Here is a 12,500-nt window from a genome sequence, read left to right as displayed (position 1 = left end):
TAACATTAGAATCAACCCAAATAAACATGAAGTCAGTGGTCAGTGAGAGTGTCTACCTGTAATTAACTCTATATAACATTAAAATAAACCCAAAGAATCATAAAGTCAGTGGTCAGTGAGAGTGTCTACCTGTAATTAACTCTATATAACATTAAAATAAACCCAAAGAATCATAAAGTCAGTGGTCAGTGAGAGTGTCTACCTGTAATTAACTCTATATAACATTAAAATAAACCCAAATAAGCATAACATCTATGGTCAGTGAGAGTGTCTACCTGTAATTAACTCTATATAACATTAGAATCAACCCAAATAAACATGAAGTCAGTGGTCAGTGAGAGGGTCTACCTGTAATTAACTCTATATAACATTAGAATAAACCCAAATAAACATAAAGTCAGTGGTCAGTGAGATTGTCTACCTGTAATCAACTCTATATAACATTATAATAAACTCAAATAAACATAAAGTCAGTGGTCAGTGAGATTGTCTACCTGTAATTAACTCTATATAACATTAGAATAAACCCAAATAAACATAAAGTCAGTGGTCAGTGAGAGCGTCTACCTGTAATTAATTCTATATAACATTATAATAAACCCACATATACATAAAGTCAGTGGTCAGTGAGAGTGTCTACCTGTAATTAACTCTATATAACATTAGAATAAACCCAAATAAACATAAAGTCAGTGGTCAGTGAGAGTGTCTACCTGTAATTAACTCTATATAACATTATAATAAACCCACATATACATAAAGTCAGTGGTCAGTGAGAGTGTCTACCTGTAATTAACTCTATATAACATTAGAATAAACCCAAATAAACATGAAGTCAGTGTTCAGGATGTAAATGAAGGATTGATTATGTAAACTAGGTGCTGGATGGAAGCTGGAAATACTGGCCATTGAACAGCTCAACACTCTCAGCACGCTTAGGTGACCACACTAGCTAGGTTTTCTAACTGTAGCTAAACCCAAAATTAACAATATATTCTTGTCAGAAAGTGACTGCTTGTTACTGACTCTACAAATCAGTCACCCAGAATGTCAGACAGGTCAGCTCTGAAGGCTCGTTTAATAGTCATGTGACAGGGGGCCACTGGGTCCAAAAAAGATTACTGCTGGGGGCCAAAACCATTCATCCTAAACTACTAAAAGCACCTAATGTCATGCTTTAAAGACAGATGCTATTATACTAAGAATGGATAATAGACAAGCAGTATACGCTACAAATTATAGCTATTCAGTTTTTTAGATATTCAGATATATATATATTTTTTTAGATATATAGATATTCAGGTTTTTTTTATTATTTCTCTGATTTTACTTAATCAGAGATGTTAATTTGATTTAAATTGATTGATCTACAATTATTTAATTATTTTATAGCCATACACTTTTGTAGCTTTATTTTTAGTTTTTTTTTATTCTTAATAATGTGGCTTCGCTTGTGTTTATATTGTCAATTTCTTACACCCATAACTTAAAGCACTTGTGAAGCACTTTGAGTTGCATGTGGTTATACAATTTCTTTTATTTTTATTATTATTTTATTTATTTATTTATTTTTTGTTGTTGTTGTTGTTGTTGTTATTATTGATGATGTTTTTGTTGTTGTTGCATATTTGTTTTAGTTGTGGTTATTATTATTATTATTACTATTATTATTATTATTATTATTATTATTATCCAGTCCTTGCTCTGGTAGGATCATGTGTTACGTGTTGTCACGTGTTGTTGATGTGAATGGATGTGTGTGGTAACTTGTGGTGGACTGGTGCTCTGTCCTGTCCAAAAGGTACTCCTGTCTTGTCCCCAATGACTCCAGACAGGACTCCCTGCAAGCCTGACCAGGAAAAGGCAGGTAATAAAACAAATGGATAATTAAGGAATTAATTGTGATATAGAAAAAATGCAGCATACCTTGTTCTGATTGGTTAAAAATAAGGACATATTATTGCTTTTACAAGCAGTTCCATGTGACCAAGAGGTTGTGTACATACATCAGTCTTGACAGAACAACAACAGCCTGTTGTGTGAAAATGGATGACTGACTTGTGACATAGATGTCACAGATGAACCCCAGGGTAAAATAATCAAATCTAAGAAAATGCGGGATACGGGCTAGAATACAGTCACTTTTGTATGATCTTCAGATGAAACATATGGACCAAAGGACACATAAAATTTTACACATTAATGGGTTAAGACTGGGTTGCTTAGAGGTTAGAACACTACTTTCTCTATTTAGAGTCTTAGAAGAGAAGCACTGCCTGTGTTCCTCTGGGAAGCGAGCCCTGAGGGCCTCAGTGTACCTCAATATACAACAAGCAGCACTCTGATTACTGTCCACTAGATGTCAGTATACAATAAGCTAAACATCAGAAGCATTGGAAGGCTGGAATTAAAGTGATCGATTTTAACCACCTTCATAAAACACACATCGCCCTGAATCAGGCACCGTAACCAGCATGTGGTTCTTCAGTGAGGTTTCCTGGCAGTAGCATGTGATTTATCAAACACTGTGGAGCAGCTAATTAGACGAGGAAAGAGGTAATCTGTGGGAGAGGCCTACACAGGATCCACTTTACGTCCAAAAGTATCCAGACGCCCTGGCTTTTAATGAACATTACTTTAAGGTCCACCTCATGCTGACAAAGGCATTGAACTGAGCACAAGGCTCAGTCAGAAAATAATGGGACGCTCTGGAGCAGCTGTGGCTAATGCTTCATCTCATTTGTCAGGTATGAAGCCCCCCAGCTGTGGAGCAGTAGAACTCTCTTGGGATCAGTTGGAAAACTAATCATCTAAGATCGGTACCCGGCCTCATATATTAGGCGGCAAGTGAACAGTCTATCTTGAAGGTGATTGCGGAGGTGTTGAAGCAGGAAAAATGTTCAAGTGTAAGAATCTGAGACACTTTGACATGAACCAAACTGTGATGTTATAGACTTCTGGCTCAGAACATCTCCACAACATCAGGCAGTATCTTAAGGTATTCCGGGTATGCAGTGGTCAGTACCTACCAAAAAAGCTCCAAGGAAGGACAGCCAGTGAACCGGCAACAGGGTCATGGCCAAGGCTCATTGACGCTTATGAAGGCCCCATCTCATGTGCTGCTAACATCTAATGGTGCCTAGGCCTTGACGGATCAGACCTAGTGGCACAAGGGGTACCTACACAATACTAGGCAGGTGGTTTTAATGTTATGGCAGATTAGGCCAATTCTGTGACATACAAAGTCTACTGCATGTTAAATGGATAGAAAGCCAAGCAGAAAAAAGAAGGGCTCATGAATCTCTCTCACTGCTTTTTCATCAAAATGCTAATAACCTACTTTTGTGTCGCTGATAATGGATTCATGTGTACTTGAGGGCAAATGCGCCGTATTACAGAAAAATACATTAGACAGTTTGTCATGATAAAATCTATTAGATGTCCATATTTTCATAAAGAATGTTGCAACACATGCAGACTGTGTCACTGCCCCCGGCTATCAGATCAGACCTGCTGTATAGTGAGAGAAGCATGTTGAATGACAGAAAACCAGGAAGTTGACTAGGCAAGCTTGCAGGGGTGTTTTTTTTTTTTTTGCCAGGTCACTTTCCTCTGTTTCATGAAAGACTGCAGAGTGACCTTGCATGTCTAGGGACCTTGCTAGTCATTTCAGGCTCCTGCAGGAGCTATAAACACCTGCAGAGTGTGTGACGGAACTCAGACTTGGGTTAGGGTTAGGGTTAGTACAGTACAGTACAGTGAGGGTCTTGTTGGATGTGTGGAAAATGGATCGCAAAAGCAGACACAGTTAATGATTGGCTAAAGGAGTGACTGCTTTGGGCGTGGCCAAAGACCGTAGTGTGATAGAAGTAGCTGAATCTGCCGGGGTACGGAAGCATACGGTCATACGGGTCTACCAGCAGTGGCAGAAATCCCAGTCTACAGTAGATTCTCATCGGAATTGTGTCTGAAAGGCCAAACTGATGGAAAGGGACGGCCAGGCGTCTTCAAGGCCTAAGCTATTATTGGTTATCACACTGGGCCAAGTTGTTTTCATATTGCTATTGATAATGTTTCATTGTCATTTCAGTGTTTTATTTATGTATCCTTCCCTACCATGAAAAAGAAACACTACACTGTAAATTCACTAAATTCTCCAGCAGTTAAGTCTAGTTCTCTTTCATTTTGTGGTCAGGCCTGTTCAAATTGTGATATCTAAATTTGTAAATATCATCGTTTTCCTCTTTTCTCCTCCTTGAGACTTATATATTACATTTTTCTTTCATTTCTTTACCTTTTTATTTATTTATTTATGAATTTACTCCATTTTCTACACAATTTAAAAGGCCAATGACCCAATCCCCATTCATGTGAACTCCCCCTATCACTAGCAATGCCCCCAACACTAGGAGGGTGAAGACTGGACACATGTGAAGCCAGCCACCGCCTCTTTTCAAGGTAAGGTAGCCAGCCGGGCTCCCCAGCTCCATTACAACAGCTGACAGATGCCTGGGCTGACCAACATCACACTAGGAGAGATGTGGGGAGGAAGTGCCATCAATCCACCCCTGAGAGAGCAAGGCCGGCTGTGCTCACTCTGACTCCGGCTGCTGATGGCAAAGCAGCATAGCTAGAGATCTGAACGATCCAGGGGGTCATAGTGGCAGTGCCTTAGTCCGCTAGACCACTCAGAGCCCTTTGTACTTCATTTGCTATATTTAGGTACATTTATTTTCACGTGGCCATTTCCAATATGCTAATTCCTTTTTAATTTATTCATCACTTACAATTAAACAGTCTGTTTCTGTCGCTAGGCTTTTAACTATATGTAAATAATGTTTCTGAATGACGGCTTGTGTCACTCAAAAGCGGTTCATTTTGTAATACTGCTTGTATCTACAGTATGAGGGGGCGGAGCTAAACTGCTTTAACAGATGGATTTATGTCATGAGTATGCAGCTTAATTTAGGTCTATATGGACTGTATGGACCAGGGATTTAATTACATATTTTTCAGCCACTTTTGTATTTTAAATCAATTAGTTTATAATAAACTAATTAATAATTTGTGATGTTATGATTTTTGATTTGATCTTTGAAAAAATATGTCAAAATTCCTATCTATGCCTCCTTTGTATACAATGAAGTTTGTGGACACTTCCCCAGTGTTTCTTCCTAAATCAAGGGCAGCTTACAATGACGTGGAACATTGCTAAGCGGAGAATTTGATTGCGCTCAGCCCTATAAAAGGTGCACGTATTTGTCACTGTACAGTGTACAGCGAAATGTGTCCTCCGCATTTAACCCATCTGGTAGTGAACACACACTCACACACACACATGTGTTAGGGGCAGTGAGTACACACACACACACACACACACACACACACACACACACACACACACACACACACACACACACACACACACACACACACACACCCAGAGCGGTGGGCAGCCAACTCCAGCGCCCGGGGAGCAGAGAGGGTAAAGGGCCTTGCTCAAGAGCCCAACAGTGGCAGCTTGCCGAGCCCGGGAATCGAACCCACAACCCTGTTATCGACAGCCCGGAGCTCTAACCGCTGAGCCACCACTGCCCCACTATGAGAGACTCAGTGAAGGTACTGCATGAAGGTTCTGCCATCCCAGCTCATCCTAAAGGTACTGGATTGAGCTCCAGCCACCGTTCCAGAGAACATAGTTCTTCCACTGCTCCACAGCTCAAGCCCCCCTCAATGCTGAGGGGGGCTTTATACCCCTCTGGCCCAGGCTCAGCATCGGGAATGGTGACCTTAGGCTCATGTATGGTTTCTAAAATGTGTCCATTCCCTCCAGTTCCATTGGCAGTGCTTTTCCATGGAGATTAAACATGGGTGCATTTTAAAATAGCAGAATTCAACAGTTTAGAAGTGGTGTCTGGATACTTTTGCACATACAGTGTAATTTTACACAAAATTAATATGCACATGTTATTGGTTTTATGTTAAAAACCTTTTTTTTTACCTTCAGATTTGTGTTTTACGGAAATCTGAAGATCATTTGTTTGCTAGATCTTTCCTATCAAGCATAGATTTCGCAAAAAAAATAAAAATAATAAAAAAATAAAAAATAATATATATATATATATACTGTATATATACTGTATATATCTATATACTTTATTATTATTATTATTATTATTATTATTATTATTGGTATAATTGTGTATAATTGAGTATTAGATCTAAGCTGTCATTAAAGTGTCTATTATTTTACCAAAAATATATATATTATTTATTTTTTATTATTATAATTTTTTGGTAAAATAACACTTTAATGACAGCTTAGATCTAATACTCTTTCAATTTCACTGTTATTAATGTCCAAAAGACATGTGCCCTGACAACTGCCCCCTCTCCTGCAGCACCATTTACATGTAAATACATGCAAAAGACAGAGCATCAGCAGACTGGCCTCTGTGGAAGCGACAAGACTGTGGTAATCCCCAGGGTACCTAAGGCCAAGAGGAGATTTGGGGGCACTGAGATGCTCATTGCACACATGGCACTGAAGGAGGAGAAGGAGGAGGAGGAGGAGGAGGAGGAGGGCTAATGACACTCTTCCAGAAACCCCAGTCAGTGGGGGATGGGATGGGATGAGAGGATAAATCCTCATGTCAACTGTTTTAGTTCTAGCTTTAGGAAATTTGCTTAGTTTCTATTTATCAGGATCTTGGCAACAATCAGTGTGGTTTTGAGTAGAGTGGAGGGGCCTGGCATTGCCGTAATGCAATGATACAGCCTATAAAGATGCATTTTATTGATTTCTGGAGTGGTGTATCCCAAGCGTTTTATAGTCTTTATGCATTCACTTGTTTCATTGAGTTGGTTTGTTATTATATTAATTAGCATAGTAAAAATGGGATTAAAATGGTGACATCTGACCATGTCAACAACAGAAAACACACATTGTGTAGTTCGGCAACAGGAGCCTAAAGCACCAAAAGCACCAGTGAGAACCAAACCAGCAGAGCTGATGCCCTTTTGTTTTACATTTCTACTGGAAATGCAGGATCTTTCTTTAATACATTAAAAGAATATATTTATTTATTTTATTTTATTTTATTCCAATTTTTTATTTATTTTCTTAAATTATTTTTTGTGTTTTTGAGTGTTTATTTTATATTTAATTTTATTATTTATTTATTTTTTAAATTATTTTTATTTTATAGTGTTTATTCTTACATCAGTGGTTGCAACTGTAACAACTGTAATTTCCCTCCTGGGATCAATAAAGTATTTCTGATTCTGATTCTGATTCTGATTCTGATAGTCTTCTATAATATAATTACCCCTCTGCTGGAGGTGGGTTTAACTGATGTACAACTAAGCTGCTATTAATTTTCCAGTCTTTCGTTAAACCAGCAGCCATGGATTTAACTATTTCAGCATCATTTATTGAAATAACAAAAATAAAAAGATGAGTTTTACCTGATTAAATGCTAAAAAGATCAATAAAATGAAATAATCTTATAATATCCTGATGACAATCTTTAATCTTCAATTTCCTTTTTTTTGACAAATTTTCTTTTTATTGACAAAAAACTCTTTTAAAGAAGAGGAAATATAATTACAAAATTCACCTGCAACACAGTACAGTGTCCCAGTTATTGTTCCAAACATTATAATTTGAATTCCTGTTACAAACAAAGAGCACCATTGAGGAAGATTTTTACAAAATAATAAATGAATAAATAAAAAATGTAAATTCTCAACTTCCTCTTATGATTAAATTACTGTTTTTAAATTGATTTTTTTTTAAGTCACTTACGTTTAAATGAAGTCTTGTCTCTGGGTCTTATGTAGTCTAGCCATTTCAACCAAATTTGAGCAAATTTGTCCTTTTGAGTTCTTAAGGAATAAGTTAGCATCTCCATAACAGAAATCTCATAAACACTGTCATTCCACTCAGTGGACAGTTCAGTGGACAGTTCAGTGGACAACCATTGTCACAGACAGTCATCTCTTATCTTTGATACACAGAATTACAGAAGTTAAATGTGTATTTGTCTGGAATATAATACAAATAGCTTGATGGGTAGCCTTCCAATATCCAGATAGTGTAGTGCACACCCAGAAGATATGAAAATACCATCATTTTACCACATTTAAGATTTTTTTATTTATTTATTTATTTATTTTAGATTTGTGGGGTGTACACCATACACTGTTAAGACAATAAAGATCCTTCAAAGAGTTTTTGAGCAATGTCATTTTGGAAAACAGCCTTTTTTGGGCCTTTTAACTGAGGCTATGATGAGTCTGCGGGTTTAATTAAGCTGCTTTGCTTTTTCTAGTCCTTTTGTTTTTTGTTTTTTTTTTGGACTGATTTCAGCATTAATTGAAATTGCCAATAAAAACCCTTTCAATTGATAAAAAATACCTAAATGTATCTCTGTATATAGAGATAATCATCTCATATCCTTCAGCACTCTCCAAATGATAAATATTTCATATCTGGACTACATTTAAGTTTCTTTTGGTTACGTTATTTATTTATTTATTTTTATTTTTGAGCAAGAACTGCCTCTTATTTGCCTACATGAGACATTTTATGGTACTGGACTTTTAACTATCTGCCACTATTAATATCACCACTATTAACTATCATTACTCTGACCATCACTGCCATGACTATATTAAGTTCTACTACACCCTGATTAATATATTATGATTATGATCAGAGCAGTTCCACAGTTTAGATGGTTTGGTCATTTTTATCAATAATTTATAAATAGTTCTGATCAGAGGAGGACGGGTCGGGTCCCCCTTGTGAGTCTTGGTTCCTCCTAAGGTTTCTTCCTCCAGCTCTGAGGGAGGTTCTCCTTGCCACTGTTGCCGTTGGGGGTCACTGAGGGTCTCTGATCCTTCATGTCTTCTTACGTTATTTCTTTTTTTCTGTCTTTTACTAATTACTAATTATGTAAAGCTGCTTTGTGACGACAACAGCTATACAGATATATTTGACTTGACTTGACTACTGATGGTCTGGGGGATACATTTAGCCGCAAAGCTCACAAGTATCTGTGCTTCTGAGAGGAGCTGTAGTCTTAGGTAAGCTGAGGTTGGATCTCCTTGTTTGAAATATTACCGTATGTTTTAAGGGAAGTGGTGCAAAGACACGCTGTGTCATTAACGTGTGTGTCAAAGTCTGTATCAATCGCAACATCAACATCACTACCGCGGCATTAGCAGAGCGCTGGCCGACGGCCTCGCCTGGCACAGCTGCTGTGGTGTTAGCGTGCCAGCTGATGGCCTATTATGGCGTTAGCATCACTATTAGAGGGGATTACCATCGCTATCACAGTGTTAGCAATGGTATTGCTGTGTTAGCATCGGGCATCGATGAGGTCCTGGGCCCTTCATATCTAAACTCCAGTAAATATGTGGTCCCTGAGGGCCAGGCTTGAGTCCTTTACCTGGCAGGGTCACTTTAAATGCTACAGGAAACAGAATAGAGGATGTTTGGGTCCCCAAACAAACTCACCATTGCTGAAATGCCAGTGATGATTCTATGCAGCCAATTGCGGCCCAGCATAACTAGGCTTGCCTGGTTTTTTTCTATTTCTATTATTATCTAAAATGATTGTTTGCATGAACACTTTTTAAAATAAAGGTCCTACAAAGGTCCTATTAAGGGTTCTTTGAGCGATGCTGTAGAAGAACCGTTCTTGGGCCCTATTTTTCTGACAGTGTATTTCCCCCTCCTACCTCTTTCTCTTTCCTTTCTGCCACAGGAGCAGGTTTCCCCCCCATAACAGTACAGATGATGCTCTTTTGTTGAACACAGATTGGAAATACATGGTCTTTGTTGCGTACACTCATACTGTACATGTGTTCTATTCTAGTCTAATTACCCCTCTGCTGTAGGTGGGTTTAACTGATGTACGACAAAGCAGCTTTTCTTTTTCTATCCCTGCCTTTTTCCCAGCAGCCGAGGATTTAATGATTTCAGGCGCTTTTCCATTGTTCTGAAAGCTACAGAGTCCCAAAGCTCCGACACTCCCTTCCTTCCCCATCTCTCTCTCTCTCTTTCACTCTGCATGGCGGCCTACCCCACACTTTTCGCCTTTTAGGGCAAAACCATTTGCCTTTAAGCTGAACACCTCCACACACACACACACACACACAAAAAAAAAATAAGCTCTCTCACACAGCTGTAGTGCTTTTCCCATTGTTCTCCATCTTCCACTACCATCATAAATGGCATTTCTACACTCGCCCTGAAGGCTCTGGCTCGTTCCTCCATTATTACTCTTCACAGTAACCAGTATATCATTGCTGTCACATCAGATGTTCATAGTATTTTAACACCACCTGAAAACACCAGCTGTTGTTTACACTGTGTGAACAGTTTATGATGAACGGATCAATAGAAATGGTCCAAAATGATTGGTACTGTTATTAAAAATCCTGTTTCTTTGTTCTTCACTGTGAAAAATGATATCTTGGCCAGTGAAAGCATCTTAATTGTAGTATAGCTGTGTAATATTTCTCAATCTGCGATGAATGAGGTACTTTTCCTTGTTGTAAGCATTTATTTATTGCAATGAGGAAAAGGATTTGCCAATAAAAATACACCTTCCCTCAATAAAAGTACTAACAATACGTTCAACAACCTCCAAATGAGCCATTAAACACTACATGTCCAAAAGTTTGTGGACACCCCTTCTAATGAATGCATTTGGTGACTTTAAGTTGCACCCACTGCTGGCACTGATGTGCAAATACACACACACACACACATGCACACACACACACACAGATTGTCTAGTCCCTAAAAAAGCAGATATACATGAACCTATTGGCATCATGCTGGCTAATAATGCCAGGCGTGAGCTAGTAGAGGGGTATAAAGCCCCCCCCCCCCCCCAGTTGCATTGAGCTGAGCTGTGGAGCAGTGGAAGAACTGAGTTCTCTGGAATGATGGTGGTGGTGCTCCATCCAGTACTTTTCAGATGAGTTAAGTAGTTAGGGGTGATGGAGGTGGGGTGGTAATCATTCAACATCCTGACCTCGCTAATGCTCTTGCCACTGAATCCAATCAAGTCAATCAAATCCTCACAGCAATGCTCCTCCAAAATCTAGTGGAAATTCTTCTTCTTTGTACTCCAACTCAAGACCCTTGATTTCAGAAGAAATGAATGAATGAGCAGGTGTCCAAATACTTTTGTCCATATATTCCATTTGTTTAGACCACATTTAAGATGATGGTGTTGTTTTATATGTAATGGTAATGTTTTGGAGATACAAGGTTTGTGTTTGTACACTCTTCAAAATAAAGGTCCTATAACTGAAGAACCATAGAAGAACCATTTTTGGTTCAAAGGGGCCCAAACACTCTGGCAGCGCCTCTGGTCATATCCAGAGTGACCAGGTTGGACGTCCAGGTTGGACTTCCAGATTAACCTCTGTGCTGAGGAACTTGAGCAGAACTTTTCTCAGTTGAGGGAACCCTGAGAACTTGTGAGGCCCTCATAATCAGGCCAGTCGTTATTGATGTGAGAGGGGGAGCAGACGCTGATCGCTGTCCCAGACTCACTCGAGGGTGAAATCACAGAGCTGGACCAGCCAGCGCTGTTATCCCTCACACACTTCAGACTCCCCCCTAAGCAATATGCCCACCCGGGGCTCTGCTATATCAATGCATTAAGGCTTAATAAACCCTGGCTGCGTTGCTGTGAGCGCAGAGCGGCGTTGTGGAGCGGGAGTTGTGGGACCCAGTGGAATATCTTTTCATGGGGCCCTACGTCCCTGGCAGCGCCCCTGGTTATATCCAGCATTACCAGGTTGGACGCTTCCACAATAACCTCCAAAAGCTCCAAAATTCTTAAAATTTTAGGTTTTTTCATAGGTTGAAGGCCCAACATTCATAGAAAGTACTGTAAACTGTACACTAGGGTTCCTTTAGCAATGCCATAGAAGAAGTGCTTTGGTTTTCATAGAGAACCAGGTTTGTAAATGATTAGGTTCAAGGTTTTAAGCGGCGGCATGAACCAAGCAGCTCCGTGTTCCAGGATTCATCCTGCTTTCTTCATCTGACTCTTATACATTTGCCTGCAAAACTTACCCATGAGCATGTTCCCCATAACACACACACGCTTATCTGTCATCAGTCAGTGTTGGGTTGGAGCTGACGGAGCATTATTATTGTTTGGTTGGGAGTTTCCCATGACTCTGCCCACACAAAGGACTTGGCCGCTACCTGAATACAGGCCAGTGAAAGGGAAACAAACAAAGGAGCCGCCGTAGAGGATGTGCGTTTACAATGAAAAGGGGGTTTATGAAACGAAATGAGCTTTTATGCAGAAATCATGTAGATTTCAGTCAAATGAATTCGCTCATTTAAAAATGTCGGCCCTTTATGGTCGTCCTTTTTCAGCACAAGTAGAAAACTATGCAGAGAAGCAGAGAAGGGCTTGTTATTGGAGATCAACGCAAAGTGTTCAGCATGTGCTGTTTAT

The sequence above is a fragment of the Salminus brasiliensis genome, chromosome 7 (assembly GCF_030463535.1).
Source record: "Salminus brasiliensis chromosome 7, fSalBra1.hap2, whole genome shotgun sequence".
Lineage (NCBI taxonomy): Eukaryota > Metazoa > Chordata > Actinopteri > Characiformes > Bryconidae > Salminus > Salminus brasiliensis.
Note: the sequence above shows the minus strand (reverse complement) of the source record.